The sequence below is a fragment of the Lactuca serriola genome, chromosome 9, assembly GCF_051521515.1.
Source record: "Lactuca serriola cultivar US96UC23 chromosome 9, Lser_US96UC23_V15, whole genome shotgun sequence".
NCBI lineage: Eukaryota > Viridiplantae > Streptophyta > Magnoliopsida > Asterales > Asteraceae > Lactuca > Lactuca serriola.
The window spans coordinates 215,461,585-215,479,699 of NC_136416.1; positions in this window are offsets into that span (position 1 = coordinate 215,461,585).

Below are 18,115 nucleotides of genomic sequence, written 5' to 3' on the forward strand. Positions count from 1 at the left end.
GCCCAGCGTAGTCCGAAGTCAGGTGCCTATAAAAGCCATGCGAGGTGTTCCGGATTTCTCACTCATTTCCACCTTCTTTCTCTCACTAGTTTCTCTCTCTAGCTCATCTAAACCCCCCTAAGCCCTAGTTAAACCCCTTAGCTCCCGAGGGAAGCCCCGAGGCTCCCGGAGTCCTGAGAAAAAGAGCCTTTCGGTTTCGAAACGCTGCTCCAATTAAGTTCCGGTTTTCGATAAAATTCGCTATAAGTGTGCTACGCTTACGCAATTTTTTTTATATAGCTTTCAAATAATTATAGGAATGTTATTAGGTCCTTAAAATAATTATTTGGGCTATTATTATGAGTTATATTGAGTGTTATTAACGCTTAATAATAGTCAGACTAATTAATTTGTCGCGGTTATCGTTAGACTAAACCCTAGTGGTATTGGTACTAGGTTGTATCGAAGGAAAATCGTTTTGAGAGTATCGAAGCGCTGTCCGAGTGCTGAGTCACCACCTTTCAGGTGAGTGCATAGTTACTTTCAGCTTACACATAGATATGAAGTATTTTATATAACTTACGTGCTGTGTGTGTATATTATCTGTATACTTGCTATCTATGCTGGATGAATGTTTTATACATGTTTTCAATGATTTAAACTGTATATGTATTTTATATCTATAAAATGTGTTTGGTAAAACATGGGTAGATGTAATAGTTGCCGTGTGACCAAATAAAATAATGAGAGGCCTCGTTATAGATGTTATTGATGATCTAGTCATCTAGCGGAGTATAGATGACGACCACGGACTATTCTAGACAGTCCAGTGGAACACTACCAGACTCGCAACCTGTAGGTGTTTATTCGAACTATGTGAACTGTGTGCTCACCATGTGTACTCCATCCCCCATATGGTTGCCTTTAGGACTTTCATTGCCAAGGAATCCCCTTAGCAGTAGTGTCCATCCCAATGATAGTCCTTAGACTAGGTCCCTTGTGTTAGATGTTTTAGGGACGTAATGTGAGGATAACGGGAATGGGTAATTGGGTTGATTATTTGATGTTTAAAAATAATAATTATATTATTGTGGGTTGAAAACCCTATGTACTCACCAGGTTTCCCAACCTGACCCACTCAGTTTATTTATATCACAGATGTTGATATGAAGTGACATTACACTGAGAGATTTAAAGAGATGTAGATCACTAGTATAAATAATTGTAAGTTCTGTTTATGCTTATGTTTCTGTATTGACGATGACATCCCAAACGTTTTAACATAAATAAAATACGTTTCTTCGAAAATGTTTTGATAACGTATTTATCGTGTTTTTCTGGGAACAAATTCCGCAACATTTTTATTAAAAGAAGTACTCTGATTTTTATAAAGCATAAACAAAATCGGTCTTTTCTGGCCGTGAAAATGGGGATGTCACGGTCCATGGGTTGCTTAGGGCTTAAGCATCAAAATTAGGGTTTCCTTGTTAGATAACCCTAATAGCCTCACTATATATAGAGCCCTTATGCCTCAAAAACGTGGACACACTTCCTTCTAGGGTTTCCACACGTTTTTTGAGAGCTTCCTTCTCTTCTCTTCTTCATCATCTTGCTCTTGGTGTTTGTGAACCATTAGAGGAGTGACATTTGTGACTCTAAGCTTTCTAAAGTCATTACAAGGAGGATTTGAGATTGTTATTGCTACATAACAATCAAGGTATGATCTAAACCCTAATTATATGCTATATTGATTATCATATGCTAGATCTAGGGTTTATAGTCTTGGATAAATTGCATGTACAATAGAGAAACCTAGATCCAAGCATTAGGGTTTGTATGAGCACATAAGATGTTCTTATGACCAAAACCCATCAGTGGTATCAGAGCCTTGATTGGTTTCTATTGTATTGATGCCTTGTTAATTTGTTCATGCTTAAAAATTCGTTTTTCGTGGTACTGCCTGATGGACTCGGCGAGTCCCATTGTGGACTCGGCGAGTCCATTTGGGTACTCGGCGTGTTCGAGCGTCAGAAAGAGAAAATATCGAGATTGCTTGCTGTTTATCTTTGAGATACTTGCGTTTATCATATTAGATCAATATAAATCCGATTTTATGATATATATGAGTATATTCTTGATCTAATCGAAGATATTTATCAATTAATACAATATTTACTTCCTTATATGATTAAAGTTGATTATTTATATTAATTGGGTAACTTATTTTGCAAGAAATTGAAATTATGTCAAATATAGATAATGATGAAATTAATTGTTTAATTTATATTATTTGTTATTTGATCCTTGTGTTATGAAAAGTTTCAATTTTCCCCCTTAGGTTTTATAGTTTGAATTTAAACTCAAAAGTTTAGTTTTGAAATTTAAATAGTTGAAACCCTAATGTTTTGAAAAGTTTTCAAAACTTGCCCTCAAGTTTTGGAATTTAAATTTTGATTAAAAGTTTAATTTTGATGTATATTTAAATTCTAAACCCTAAGTTTTTGAAGTGTTTCAAAACTTGTCCTCAAGTTTTGGAATTTAAATTTTGATTAAAAGTTTAATCTAGGAATGTTAAATTCTAAACCCTAGTAGTGCTTTGAAAAGTTCATATCACACCCTTATGGTTTTATTAATCAATTAAGGTGTATAATTAAAAGAGTTTTAATAGATCCATAAAAGTTTTGGTTTACATTTAATTGAATTAAAAGTATAATCGTTAAATTTAACCACCTAGTATTTTAAAAGTGTAAAATACACCCTATACTATATATAACATTAAAAGTCTAACATTATATATATGTATGAGTAAAAGTCAGTCTTACCGTTAGTAGGCCTCATTCACGAAGCTGGTCTATAAGGGGTGTTTAAGGAAATTGCATATAAAATGGTGATTGAATGGGTATCCACTCTTACCCACCGCACTCTTGACTAGTGGAGGGTCGTTAGCCGAACGGGTAGGATAAGACAAAACCTTCCATTATAAGTATAATGAAGTACAAAAGTAACTAAATGTTTTACAAATTCCCAATCTTAGTTACTTAGGAAAAAGTGAATTGATGCAATTCCATTAAATTACACTTTGTGCCCTTGCGAAGACGTTAGTGGAGCGTGTGTGGTTTACCGGCACACTAAATGGTTCTAAGCAAAGGTGGCAAAGGGTGACTCAATGTTTGTCATAGTTCGGTGGAGCGTGTGTGGTTTACCGGCACATCGAATAGGTGACTGTAACATGTGAGGGCACCATGTAAGTTTGCATGGTTATTCACACCCGCTTTGTGATCCTCGGCATCCCAGTCACAAGCAAGAGGGGCATATCAAGATTTAAACATGCCATTGAAATGTTCAATGAATCTCAAAGGATCTAGGAGTTTTCATAGATTTAAAACTTAAATTTCTTTTTCATTTTTCGTGGTGGAAATTAGTGAATCGTCATTCACTTACCTTCAAATATTCTGCAACTAGATTACGGCATCCCTTTTCTAGGTTGTAGCGTATTGTGTTGGGTCCTAGCCTTAGTATCTCATTTGGGTGATTTACTAAGTATTCAATCAAACTAACTTGAATTTGTTTTCTCCCGTTTTATATATGTCAAAGTACGACAACTATGGTCTTCCCAAATCCCGTGGAACAAGCTTTCCACATGAAGATGATATTCCACGATTCGATCGAGGAACAAGAAATCATGCTTCACTTCCTCCACCTCCTCCAATTATTCTCCCTAACCCACAAGTTCGAAGGCTTGAAAAGTTCAAGCTCACTCAAGCCCTTTTGGCAAGTAAACATGAAGAGGGAAAGTCGGTGTGTGCACACGTCCTAGGGATGAAGTCACACATTGATAGGTTAAGAATGTTGGGATCCGTTGTCTGTGAGGAGATGGTTGTTGATTGGGTTCTTCAGTCACTTCCTAACTCGTATAGTGAGTTCGTAAGAGAGTACTATATGATGAACTGCGGTGTGACCCTTATAGATCTCACCTATATGCTTATTGCTGCTGAATCAGCAATGGTTTGGTGCAATAGAAAAGCAAAGTTGATTGGTGAATCTGCCTTCAAGACCTCTATGGATATAGACAATGACAACGAAAGACATGCTATGATCGAAAAGTTTGATCATAAGAGAAAGGCAATGTCTGAAGTAGTTCCATGTCCTGTTCCAAAAGATTCAATTTGCTTATATTGCCAAGAGAAGGGGCATTGGAGACGAAGCTGCCCTTTTTACCTAAGAGATCTAAGAGATGGGAGAGTCAAAACGTATGGCTCTGCTTTAGGTAAAATCCATTGACTAACTCTTTTAAGCTCCTATTCTAGATTCTTAATACATAATGTGATAAGATTACAATTGATGTTTTGTAGGATCGAAAAAAGGAGAGGAAGCTTAAGGGAAGAAGTGAGCAGAATCTAACCGTGAAGAAATGGATTTCGATCGCATTACTTGAAGATTAGATTCTTAAGCTACTACTTAGAGTTAGAATTAGATTGCTAAGAAAGATGTATTAGCATAGTTTTTCAATGAATTGCATTGTAAGGACAAATTTTTCCGCAATAAAATAAATTTTTGACTTTATATTATTTATTTATCCTTGCAATGGTGTGTATGAAAAATTGATGTTTGAATGTTTCTATTATTAGCAATAATGGATTTGATTCTTAATTATGGAAATGTCGAAAATTTACCAAATAGGGAGAGTTTCTCATCGCCCATGTTTCAATTGGACAGAAACTTGGAATCATGCAACTTGGTTGCACGATGAATGAGAAATTTCATATTTGGAAATTAGACTAATTCATTGACAAAGTGTCAAGTGAAGGACTAAGAGATCGAGTACACAAAGTTGTGTGTTGATCAAGTCCACCACAAGAGTAACAAAGACATTCGTCATGATTTACTAAAGGTTTAGTAAATATGATTATACTTATAAGATTAAGTGTAATTCTGAATTGATTTCGTTTTTGTGCTTGTTTTTGCTGTAATCATGAGCTAAAAACTCATAACTTCTGTTTAGGTAGATGAATTTGTGAACATGGATTGATTATTTGATTAGGATTAATTTTAATTGGTGATTATGTTTTATTAAGCTTGTTAAAGAACCTTATGTGTTAACAATAACTATTCTCTGTTAATAAATTAGTAATTAAGTTGTATGAACATCTCTTAGTTGCTAATTTCATATGATTAACGTGACCACATAGTTGTATGTCTAGGAATAACGAATGTGAAACTAGAATTAACTAGAAGATAGGTAAGTTAATGTGTGAGCTTGTGTGATACACCATCAACAAGAGGTTAATTGAATCACCAATTTGATTAGCTAATTACAAGTCTTTCTAAACCCGAATCAACAAGCTAGGAAATTCATTAATTTAGATAACTGGCCATTGCTTGAATTAATCTGTTTTCTAAGGATTAGTATAACGAATGTGAATCTAATCACTTTAGTCGGTAACCAATGAAGAATTAATCTGATATATTTACCATAAAATCATCCATGGGAACAAATGATTCGAACCTAAACAGAAGGCCTTTTTAATCATTGAATTTAGTTGATCTTTGTTTTCTTAGCTGTTAGTGGCTTAGTTTGCGTGTTAGTAAAGTATTTAAGTTTCTAGTCTTACAAAACTAGAGAAAACCTTTTTTTTACTTGTTTTATTTAGATAATATTAGCATTTATTTTAACTGTTTCCCGTTCCCTGTGTTCGATACCCTACTTGCTTGAACTAGATTACTAATCGATAGGTACACTGCCTTTCGTGTGTTTATTTTGTGTCTAAGTTAGTAGGATTAAAACTAGTTCGTTTCACACACATCAAGTTTTTTGGCACCGTTGCCGGGGAACGGTTCAAATATTTAATTTCATTTGCTAATTGTTATCGTTTTTTATTTTATTGATTAATTTTTTTATATAGTTTAATTTTAATTTTAATTTTTATTTATTATGTATTTTCCAAATCTCGATGCTTTTGATGCTTTTCTTGAGGATGTAGTACAGGAAATTAAGCAAGAAGATGAGGAGTATGACTCAGATGAAGATTTGAAGAAATTTGGAAGGTGGTTAGATAACATCTTGCCCAACACAGAAGGGACATCTGAGTTACAAGATGAAGAATTTAATCCAGAAAGAGATTTGGAGGAGCTGGAAAGATTGCTAGCAGAGAGGTCAGATGAAGAACAAGAACAAGCTGAATTGCAGGAACCAAGCTGTGGTTTGACCATTACCACGACATGGCCCCTTGTATTTTCAGTTTGTGTTTCGAAGCATGGGGTGACGATTCCAACTTTGGAGAAAGTTCTGAGGCACGATCCGTTTTTGATTAGTATCCAACCGGTTCCAACCGTTGTCAAGGTTCTTGGGTTTTATGTATTCAAGCTTGTTTGGCCAATTTTAGAAGAAAAGAGCCAAATTTTACAAATTGGTCCAAAGAAAATATTCAATGCAACGGGTGGATTGGCATTGAGTATATTGGAAGTTTATTAAGTTGAGAGTCCAGCTCAAGACTCGCACAAAAAGAAGCGCTTGCGGGAGGCAACCCGTCATTAGAGTTTGCTTTTCTTTTTCTTTTAAACTTCTAGTATTTAGGGATAATATAGGAATTTTTATTTTGATGTTTGTTTTCCTTTTTTTTTACTTGTGTGTTGTGTTGATCTTTTCAGTTTGAAGCTTAGGATTGCATGTGAGGGTCTAGAGTGAAGGCTGACAAAGTGAGAAATCGAGTCTAGGCGAGAGAGGAAACGAAGTTTTGAGTCAAGCTATGAGTCCAATTGATAGAACGGTTATAGAGTGTTTATTCCATGATGAAAAACGAGAGAAATTATTGGTTTATATAACCCCCATACATCAGCAACGGACTTGGGCAGAATAAAATTTTTGTCACACAGCGGTCTACTCGCCGAGTGCATCTTATGGACTCGTCGAGTCCATGTGAAAATTCACGATTCTTTTGCCATTTACGCTTCAACTCGGCGAGTCTAGATACTTACTCGACGAGTCGCTCATTCTTCTTACTTTTGAGCTGAAGATTTGATGACATTTGATATGGGCATTGGTTCTATTCTTTGAAGATCATTTTCCGAGCGTTTCCAAGAGTTTTCCCTTATATTTGGAGCTTTTATAAAGACTGTACCACACAAGATTTTGACACCTAAGACATGGATGAGTTGTTCCCATGTCTAAAGTCAATTGAAGTTGGAGCTTTACATGAAGAAGATTAACCTTGCAACTACTATCCCAGGGGAGTTTGTTCCAATTCTCTCTTTATTTTATTGTTCTTTATCATGCATAATATGCAATGGGGACATTGCATAAATTAAGTGTGGGGTAGGGGGTTGGTTAAATTAGTTAAAATTTTAGTTAAAATTCGAAAATGTTGAAATTTTAGTTAAATTTTGAAAAATTTGAAATTTTTGCATTAAAATTGCTTGGGTTAATTTAGAAATTTTTGGTAAAGCAATTAGGGTTCATGCTAGTATTATGTTGATGATTGCATGAAAACCCAAATGTTAGTCGAGCCTAAACACGTTATAATGCATTTGTGGCTTCCCTTATTCTAGTGAAATCATGGGACAAAAACACGACCTCACTTAGTTTGAAGGATGCAATATGTTTAGCATCGTGTACCAGAAATGTATCCAGGAAAATTATTATCGTTAACCAATAAAGGTTGAAGTTGAGCGCCCCTGCTTAAGCATGTAGGGTTTTGAGTGGAAAAAGTGAGTTACATGTAAAATAAAAAATAAATAAATATAAAAAAAAAGAGAATTACAAGAAAAAGTTTGAAGAATTTTTGGAGCATCAAAGTTAAAGTATGAAGTTCAAAGATCAAAAATTCTGAAGAAATTCAAAAGTTGAAGATACCCAAAAATTAAAGATCAAATGTCAAAGAAGTGAAGAATTCCAAAGAGCTCCAATGTGGTATCATAAATTGTAATTGTCTAGATTATGTATGCTTGGGTTGCTCAACCAAAAATACCTTGGGGTTAAGAGGTTTTCTGAGGATGGATTCGGAGGGATGCATAAAATGAGCATTGTTCGGAAAAAGTGGGCGAATGTTTATGAGGATTGTGAGTATTTGGAGTATGGGAGGTTATTAGGAAAATTTTAGACAAAAATGCATGCGTTGCGGTCTTGGCATAATGGTTGGGTTCGATTGGGATTGTCTTATGTAATATTAGTGTACTAAAATTCAGTTTTGCTTGGGGGCAAGCAAAAGTCAAGTGTGGGGTATTTTGATATGAGCCTATTTAGTTATAAAATTCATGCATTATCTTAATACTTTATGTTGATTTTATCTCATTTAATGAACAAAAGGTGCTTAATTAGTTTATAATTTCAATTTTCAGCAACAATTACATGCTCGAAAGGAAAATGAAGCGGAACTAGCGATTGGAGGCTTGGATCTTGGATTTTGAAGAAAGAAGGATGTTGCTGGACAGCTTGACCCCTTGTCAGTGTTTTGGCCATATCTCATGAACCGTAACTCCGATTGACGAGATTCAAAATGTTCTGAAAAGTAGACACAATTTCGGACGACTTTCGTGTTTTGAGAAAATGTTGATTCGAAACGTACTCGGCGAGCAGGGTCGATTACTCGGCGAGTTGTATCGAACTTTCGCGATTCTGGACGCGCTGACTTGCCGTACACGGGTTTTAAGTGATGTACTCGGCGAGTAGGTCACTGGACTCGCCGAGTAGCATCTGTTTTGTGAAAATCTATATAAAGGGACTTTCAGATCGATACCATGACATGGAGAGAAACCCTTGGAGGCCAATTGTCGACTAAAGGTGCTGCTGGAGCGTGGGAAGCAAGGGAATCAACCCTACATTCAATTTTAAGGAGAATCAAGGCAAAATCAAGTTTACTCTTTACCTAATCTCTTGTTTGAACTATGTTTTTACCAATTGATTTCGTTTTTGTGCTTGTTTCTGCTGCAATCATGAGCTAAAAACTCATAACTTCTGTTTAGGTAGATGAATTTGTGAACATGGATTGATTATTTGATTAGGATTAATTTTAATTGGTGATTATGTTTTATTAAGCTTGTTAAAGAACCTTATGTGTTAACAATAACTATTCTCTGTTAATAAATTAGTAATTAAGTTGTATGAACATCTCTTAGTTGCTAATTTCATATGATTAACGTGACCACATAGTTGTATGTCTAGGAATAACGAATGTGAAACTAGAATTAACTAGAAGATAGGTAAGTTAATGTGTGAGCTTGTGTGATACACCATCAACAAGAGGTTAATTGAATCACCAATTTGATTAGCTAATTACAAGTCTTTCTAAACCCGAATCAACAAGCTAGGAAATTCATTAATTTAGATAACTGGCCATTGCTTGAATTAATATGTTTTCTAAGGATTAGTATAACGAATGTGAATCTAATCACTTTAGTCGGTAACCAATGAAGAATTAATCTGATATATTTACCATAAAATCATCCATGGGAACAAATGATTCGAACCTAAACAGAAGGCCTTTTTAATCATTCAATTTAGTTGATCTTTGTTTTCTTAGCTGTTAGTGGCTTAGTTTGCGTGTTAGTAAAGTATTTAAGTTTCTAGTCTTACAAAACTAGAGAAAACCTTTTTTTTACTTGTTTTATTTAGATAATATTAGCATTTATTTTAACTGTTTCCCGTTCCCTGTGTTCGATACCCTACTTGCTTGAACTAGATTACTAATCGATAGGTACACTGCCTTTCGTGTGTTTATTTTGTGTCTAAGTTAGTAGGATTAAAACTAGTTCGTTTCACACACATCAAGTTTTTTGGCGCCGTTGCCGGGGAACGGTTCAAATATTTAATTTCATTTGCTAATTGTTATCGTTTTTTATTTTATTGATTAATTTTTTTATATAGTTTAATTTTAATTTTAATTTTTATTTATTATGTATTTTCCAAATCTCGATGCTTTTGATGCTTTTCTTGAGGATGTAGTACAAGAAATTAAGCAAGAAGATGAGGAGTATGACTCAGATGAAGATTTGAAGAAATTTGGAAGGTGGTTAGATAACATCTTGCCCAACACAGAAGGGACATCTGAGTTACAAGATGAAGAATTTAATCCAGAAAGAGATTTGGAGGAGCTGGAAAGATTGCTAGCAGAGAGGTCAGATGAAGAACAAGAACAAGCTGAATTGCAGGAACCAAGCTGTGGTTTGACCATTACCACGACATGGCCCCTTGTATTTTCAGTTTGTGTTTCGAAGCATGGGGTGACGATTCCAACTTTGGAGAAAGTTCTGAGGCACGATCCGTTTTTGATTAGTATCCAACCGGTTCCAACCGTTGTCAAGATTCTTGGGTTTTATGTATTCAAGCTTGTTTGGCCAATTTTAGAAGAAAAGAGCCAAATTTTACAAATTGGTCCAAAGAAAATATTCAATGCAACGGGTGGATTGGCATTGAGTATATTGGAAGTTTATTAAGTTGAGAGTCCAGCTCAAGACTCGCACAAAAAGAAGCGCTTGCGGGAGGCAACCCGTCATTAGAGTTTGCTTTTCTTTTTCTTTTAAACTTCTAGTATTTAGGGATAATATAGGAATTTTTATTTTGATGTTTGTTTTCCTTTTTTTTTACTTGTGTGTTGTGTTGATCTTTTCAGTTTGAAGCTTAGGATTGCATGTGAGGGTCTAGAGTGAAGGCTGACAAAGTGAGAAATCGAGTCTAGGCGAGAGAGGAAACGAAGTTTTGAGTCAAGCTATGAGTCCAATTGATAGAACGGTTATAGAGTGTTTATTCCATGATGAAAAACGAGAGAAATTATTGGTTTATATAACCCCCATACATCAGCAACGGACTTGGGCAGAATAAAATTTTTGTCACACAGCGGTCTACTCGCCGAGTGCATCTTATGGACTCGTCGAGTCCATGTGAAAATTCACGATTCTTTTGCCATTTACGCTTCAACTCGGCGAGTCTAGATACTTACTCGACGAGTCGCTCATTCTTCTTACTTTTGAGCTGAAGATTTGATGACATTTGATATGGGCATTGGTTCTATTCTTTGAAGATCATTTTCCGAGCGTTTCCAAGAGTTTTCCCTTATATTTGGAGCTTTTATAAAGACTGTACCACACAAGATTTTGACACCTAAGACATGGATGAGTTGTTCCCATGTCTAAAGTCAATTGAAGTTGGAGCTTTACATGAAGAAGATTAACCTTGCAACTACTATCCCAGGGGAGTTTGTTCCAATTCTCTCTTTATTTTATTGTTCTTTATCATGCATAATATGCAATGGGGACATTGCATAAATTAAGTGTGGGGTAGGGGGTTGGTTAAATTAGTTAAAATTTTAGTTAAAATTCGAAAATGTTGAAATTTTAGTTAAATTTTGAAAAATTTGAAATTTTTGCATTAAAATTGCTTGGGTTAATTTAGAAATTTTTGGTAAAGCAATTAGGGTTCATGCTAGTATTATGTTGATGATTGCATGAAAACCCAAATGTTAGTCGAGCCTAAACACGTTATAATGCATTTGTGGCTTCCCTTATTCTAGTGAAATCATGGGACAAAAACACGACCTCACTTAGTTTGAAGGATGCAATATGTTTAGCATCGTGTACCAGAAATGTATCCAGGAAAATTATTATCGTTAACCAATAAAGGTTGAAGTTGAGCGCCCCTGCTTAAGCATGTAGGGTTTTGAGTGGAAAAAGTGAGTTACATGTAAAATAAAAAATAAATAAATATAAAAAAAAAGAGAATTACAAGAAAAAGTTTGAAGAATTTTTGGAGCATCAAAGTTAAAGTATGAAGTTCAAAGATCAAAAATTCTGAAGAAATTCAAAAGTTGAAGATACCCAAAAATTAAAGATCAAATGTCAAAGAAGTGAAGAATTCCAAAGAGCTCCAATGTGGTATCATAAATTGTAATTGTCTAGATTATGTATGCTTGGGTTGCTCAACCAAAAATACCTTGGGGTTAAGAGGTTTTCTGAGGATGGATTCGGAGGGATGCATAAAATGAGCATTGTTCGGAAAAAGTGGGCGAATGTTTATGAGGATTGTGAGTATTTGGAGTATGGGAGGTTATTAGGAAAATTTTAGACAAAAATGCATGCGTTGCGGTCTTGGCATAATGGTTGGGTTCGATTGGGATTGTCTTATGTAATATTAGTGTACTAAAATTCAGTTTTGCTTGGGGGCAAGCAAAAGTCAAGTGTGGGGTATTTTGATATGAGCCTATTTAGTTATAAAATTCATGCATTATCTTAATACTTTATGTTGATTTTATCTCATTTAATGAACAAAAGGTGCTTAATTAGTTTATAATTTCAATTTTCAGCAACAATTACATGCTCGAAAGGAAAATGAAGCGGAACTAGCGATTGGAGGCTTGGATCTTGGATTTTGAAGAAAGAAGGATGTTGCTGGACAGCTTGACCCCTTGTCAGTGTTTTGGCCATATCTCATGAACCGTAACTCCGATTGACGAGATTCAAAATGTTCTGAAAAGTAGACACAATTTCGGACGACTTTCGTGTTTTGAGAAAATGTTGATTCGAAACGTACTCGGCGAGCAGGGTCGATTACTCGGCGAGTTGTATCGAACTTTCGCGATTCTGGACGCGCTGACTTGCCGTACACGGGTTTTAAGTGATGTACTCGGCGAGTAGGTCACTGGACTCGCCGAGTAGCATCTGTTTTGTGAAAATCTATATAAAGGGACTTTCAGATCGATACCATGACATGGAGAGAAACCCTTGGAGGCCAATTGTCGACTAAAGGTGCTGCTGGAGCGTGGGAAGCAAGGGAATCAACCCTACATTCAATTTTAAGGAGAATCAAGGCAAAATCAAGTTTACTCTTTACCTAATCTCTTGTTTGAACTATGTTTTTACCAATTGATTTCGTTTTTGTGCTTGTTTCTGCTGCAATCATGAGCTAAAAACTCATAACTTCTGTTTAGGTAGATGAATTTGTGAACATGGATTGATTATTTGATTAGGATTAATTTTAATTGGTGATTATGTTTTATTAAGCTTGTTAAAGAACCTTATGTGTTAACAATAACTATTCTCTGTTAATAAATTAGTAATTAAGTTGTATGAACATCTCTTAGTTGCTAATTTCATATGATTAACGTGACCACATAGTTGTATGTCTAGGAATAACGAATGTGAAACTAGAATTAACTAGAAGATAGGTAAGTTAATGTGTGAGCTTGTGTGATACACCATCAACAAGAGGTTAATTGAATCACCAATTTGATTAGCTAATTACAAGTCTTTCTAAACCCGAATCAACAAGCTAGGAAATTCATTAATTTAGATAACTGGCCATTGCTTGAATTAATATGTTTTCTAAGGATTAGTATAACGAATGTGAATCTAATCACTTTAGTCGGTAACCAATGAAGAATTAATCTGATATATTTACCATAAAATCATCCATGGGAACAAATGATTCGAACCTAAACAGAAGGCCTTTTTAATCATTCAATTTAGTTGATCTTTGTTTTCTTAGCTGTTAGTGGCTTAGTTTGCGTGTTAGTAAAGTATTTAAGTTTCTAGTCTTACAAAACTAGAGAAAACCTTTTTTTTACTTGTTTTATTTAGATAATATTAGCATTTATTTTAACTGTTTCCCGTTCCCTGTGTTCGATACCCTACTTGCTTGAACTAGATTACTAATCGATAGGTACACTGCCTTTCGTGTGTTTATTTTGTGTCTAAGTTAGTAGGATTAAAACTAGTTCGTTTCACACACATCAATCATCACTAGCACACGAGTTGAGGTTTACAACCTATCGTGTTGACACTATATTGTTTCTGTGCCATTCCAATTAAGTTAATTATGCATGTGAGTTCTATGAGTTCTCATTTGAACGCATAAAAGGCAGGCACCTTGATCAATGGAAAGTACATTGATAGGAAAGGGTGAGCTGCTTAACTACTTGGAAGACATGGTGGGCAGCTGTGACACCATAAGGCAAGATTAAGAAAGTTCGGTCCATATGAATTTGAATTTGTCGTAAACTTTGGTTTTGACAAATTCACATGGATAGGAACACATACACCATTAAAATCTAAGTGTCATAAGATTCCTTCCTTCATGAAAGTGACTGTGAGGAAATGCTTTCACTAAGAAAGATTTTAAGAAAATAGTGATTGTGAAATTGAATTCTCCAATTCGATTATGGTTATGGTATCCCTTTCCATGATTCGAATTGTGAGATTTGGCAATTAGTCTGAATTGTTTAGACACACATATGAGCTATCTAAAGGAAAGGTGTATAAACTAAGATAAAGGATTATCAAAGCATTAGGTATTAGAAACATGAACTTAAGGAATTCAACAAGTATTGTTTTTCTGGAAGTTAAGCTGGTTTCTGAATACATGTCAAAGCTAGTGAGAGCATAAGTGTTATGTTTATAATAATCATCATGATAGTGGGAGCATAAATGTTATGATTGTATGATTATTATGGAAAGTATTGCAAGTTAGCAATATTAATTATAGAAAACAAGAGTTATACTTTGCAAAGTCGCAATAGTTGAAAAGTTGTTTTGCTATAATTAAGGGAGAGAATATTATGCTTCATTTTAAATCTAAAGGCTTAGGTTGTGGAATGTTAATAATTTAGTCAAGGAAACATAGTGTGTTCACAAATTTCGATTATGATTACGGCATTCCTCTTCATAGTTCGATATTTGAGAACATAGCACATAAAATATTATGGCAGAAGATTGATAAAGTATCAAATCTTTATGTAGGACATTATGCATCGTGTCCAATACGCTTCGGGTATGGGATCGATTGCAAATGCTATAATATTTGACCATTCTAAAATTTTCCAAATGTCTAGTGCATTTAGAGGGAAAAGGACAATAATCGGTTTTGACTAAGATAATTAAACAACTATCAATGGACAATCCAAAGTTCGCCGATGATTGGTCGCTTGTGAGTAGTTGGAAGCATGGTATTGAATGGACCAACATCGACATTATTATGAATAGATAAGATTCTATTAAGAATGAGTTGTCATATGGAAAATATGGAAACGTGTCCATATTGGGAATTGAATATTGAGAAATCTATGTCTAGATTAGAAACTTTTATGCAAAAGGATGTTCAAAGGAATGTACTTTGAGTGAGAGACATCGTATCTAAGGAAGTGTATTATAACAATCTCCGATAGAGGATTTTGTAATATGATTGGTAATAGTCTTTGTGACTTTTGTGCTATGACATTACGAAAGGATCATTGCATAAAATGTTAGAATCTAACATATTCTATAAGTGGCAAGAATTTGATATTCTTTTACTTATGAAAAAGGATTTGGAGTTGTGAAATGAGTATGATTGGAAATGTCTTCATTTGATCTATTTCACAAAGTAAGAACCATAAGTAAACATTGTGTGCATGATAAGAGCATGGGACAAGTGTAATAATTCAAGTAAGAAGGTGATTACCCGAAACAACAAATAATGAGTAATCGATATGGTGATAAATAAAAGGTATTTTATTTATGCTCAAAGGTTTGAGGCCATATGTGATTAGTATTATTCTTGTGTTTCACTTTGCATGTTTTGACTTCCTGAATAATTTAATTGGTTTAGAACAGTCAAATTATTCGAACGGGCCACAGTCATTCATATGTTGGAAGTAGGTATGAATAAAGACTGTCATGAATTGGTGTGTGGATTGTCTAAAGAGTATTAGACATAAGCAAATATTTGCTGCAACGTTCATGAGTGCTTATGAATATGAGTTGAGCATTGGTTTAAACCCACGCTCACTTGGATCACTCCATGAATTGTATCACGAGTGATTGGTGAGTCGATAACATCTTATATTCTTGAAACCAAAATGTGTGAGTTGTATCTTGCAAATCGGTTGCACATTGATAATATGTAAACGCACCAGTAACTTGGTGTTATAAAACATATTGTTGTGTATGATTCGGTGAGTAAGTGCAAGCGAACATTGAATCAAAGTTTATCCGTTCCTTTTATCCAAAGTAGGATAAAAGTGATATCTTTGGGCCCCTCGATGATTTAGTGATAACAAATGTAAATGCTCGGCCGGGCTAGGGCTAATTTGATTTGTTCAATTAGTCAGTCGTCATAAATCGGAAGTCGAGAAATAGTACAGAGAGAATGATAAGAAATCATGTCTCATACGATATCTAGAATGGAGGAATATATGATCCCTTATCTAAAGGACACGCGAATCTGATAGGATCAGAGTTGACAACGGCTTTGGAAAGCTACGATTGCAGATCAGGATCTGAAGTCATACGCATAATAGTTATTAGACTTATCCAAGTGGGAGACTGTTGGATTAGTGTCTAAGTCAATAACTATTTTGGTATGTACTTGACCCGCTGGTGCATGGTCCTTTTGGGTTGCCTTCACCAAAGCAACTTGATAGGATGAGTTATGGAGAGAAAGGATAAAGATGATTTATTAATATATTATGGGAATAATATATTAAAGGAGAAATCATATTGTTTAATTAATATTAGTCAAGAATTAATAAGAATTAAGTTTGTGACTAAAAGAGATTAATTAAACTTAAGGGACTGGAATTGTAATTATAAGATAATTGCAATTTGGGCTATGGATTGCCTTATATTAAGGAGTGGACGAATTCTATGGGGAAACCCATTAGAAATAGTCTAAGGCCTTAAGGAAAGGAGTCCATGGGTTGCTTAGGGCTTAAGCATCCAAATTAGGGTTTCCTTGTTAGATAACCCTAATAGCCTCACGATATATAGAGCCCTTATGCCTCAAAAACGTGGACAAGCTTCCTTCTAGGGTTTCCACATGTTTTTGAGAGCCTCCTTCTCTTCTCTTCTTCATCCTCTTGCTCTTGGTGTTTGTGAACCATTAGAGGAGTGACATTTGTGACTCTAAGCTTTCTAAAGTCATTACAAGGAGGATTTGAGATTGTTATTGCTACATAACAATCAAGGTATGATCTAAACCCTAATTATATGTTATATTGATTATCATATGCTAGATCTAGGGTTTATAGTCTTGGATAAATTGCATGTACAATAGAGAAACCTAGATCCAAGCATTAGGGTTTGTATGAGCACATAAGATGTTCTTATGACCAAAACCCATCACTATAATCCCAGTAAACCATAACAACATATCGATATAAACATTACCGGGTTTGTTGAATGACAGCACAAAGCAGTAGAGTCTCAACCCACCCATACTATGACTACATATACCACAAATAAACATACATCCAGGAAGTGAATAACAGACAGATCTACCGATCACTAAGCATGACATCATCCTATATACCATGATACATATCTAACAGATCACTACAGCATACCAACATGCGATAAACCAGGATAACAATCCAATGGGCCGGCCTTGGTGTCTTCGACCCGAAAGTATAGTGAGGAAAACTCACCTCTAACCAAGATACCGAGCACTCTAACTGCTGCTACTGTAAAACCTCGCACTGACATCATCAGATAATATTTCATCAATAATTGATTCCCGTCCAACCACGAATTCTAGTCCAATGACCAAGCCTTCAGGGTAAAAGTCCATTTTACCCCTTTCCTTACTTGGCCAAACTCCAAAGACCAATCCAATAGCATCATAGCCCAAATCCCTTACATGACACCACAGGGCCCAATAAGGCCCAAATATCCAAATTGGGCCTAAAACCCATCATGGGCCTAACCGAGAGGGCCCAATATCCTAAAAGGCCCATAATATTCAATGGTCAACCCTGGTCAACTTCTGGTCAATGGTCCATGGTCAAAAAGTCAAAGAATCAGGAAAAACTCATCATAATGAGCACACCCTGCATACTCAGTTGGTACGCCCCACGTACGCCCAATTGACTCGGTATGCGCCGCGTACTAGGAGGTATGCCCCACGTACTAGGAGGTACGCCCCGCGTACTCACCCTGCCCACATTCCACTTAGAAAAGGTCTTAAGCCCTTAAGCCAAAACGCCAATTGCTCAGATCTAGATCCAAATCATGCCCTAATCCATAAAGTTGTTAACTTTGAGCTTTTGCATAGCTCAAAGGATCCCAAATCCAAGTTCTTACTTTATATCTTCATCAAAGAGGCTAAAACACACGCGTGAGTTGATATCAACTATCAAGATCGCATTTTTATGCATTTGGGACACGTAAAATATTCAGA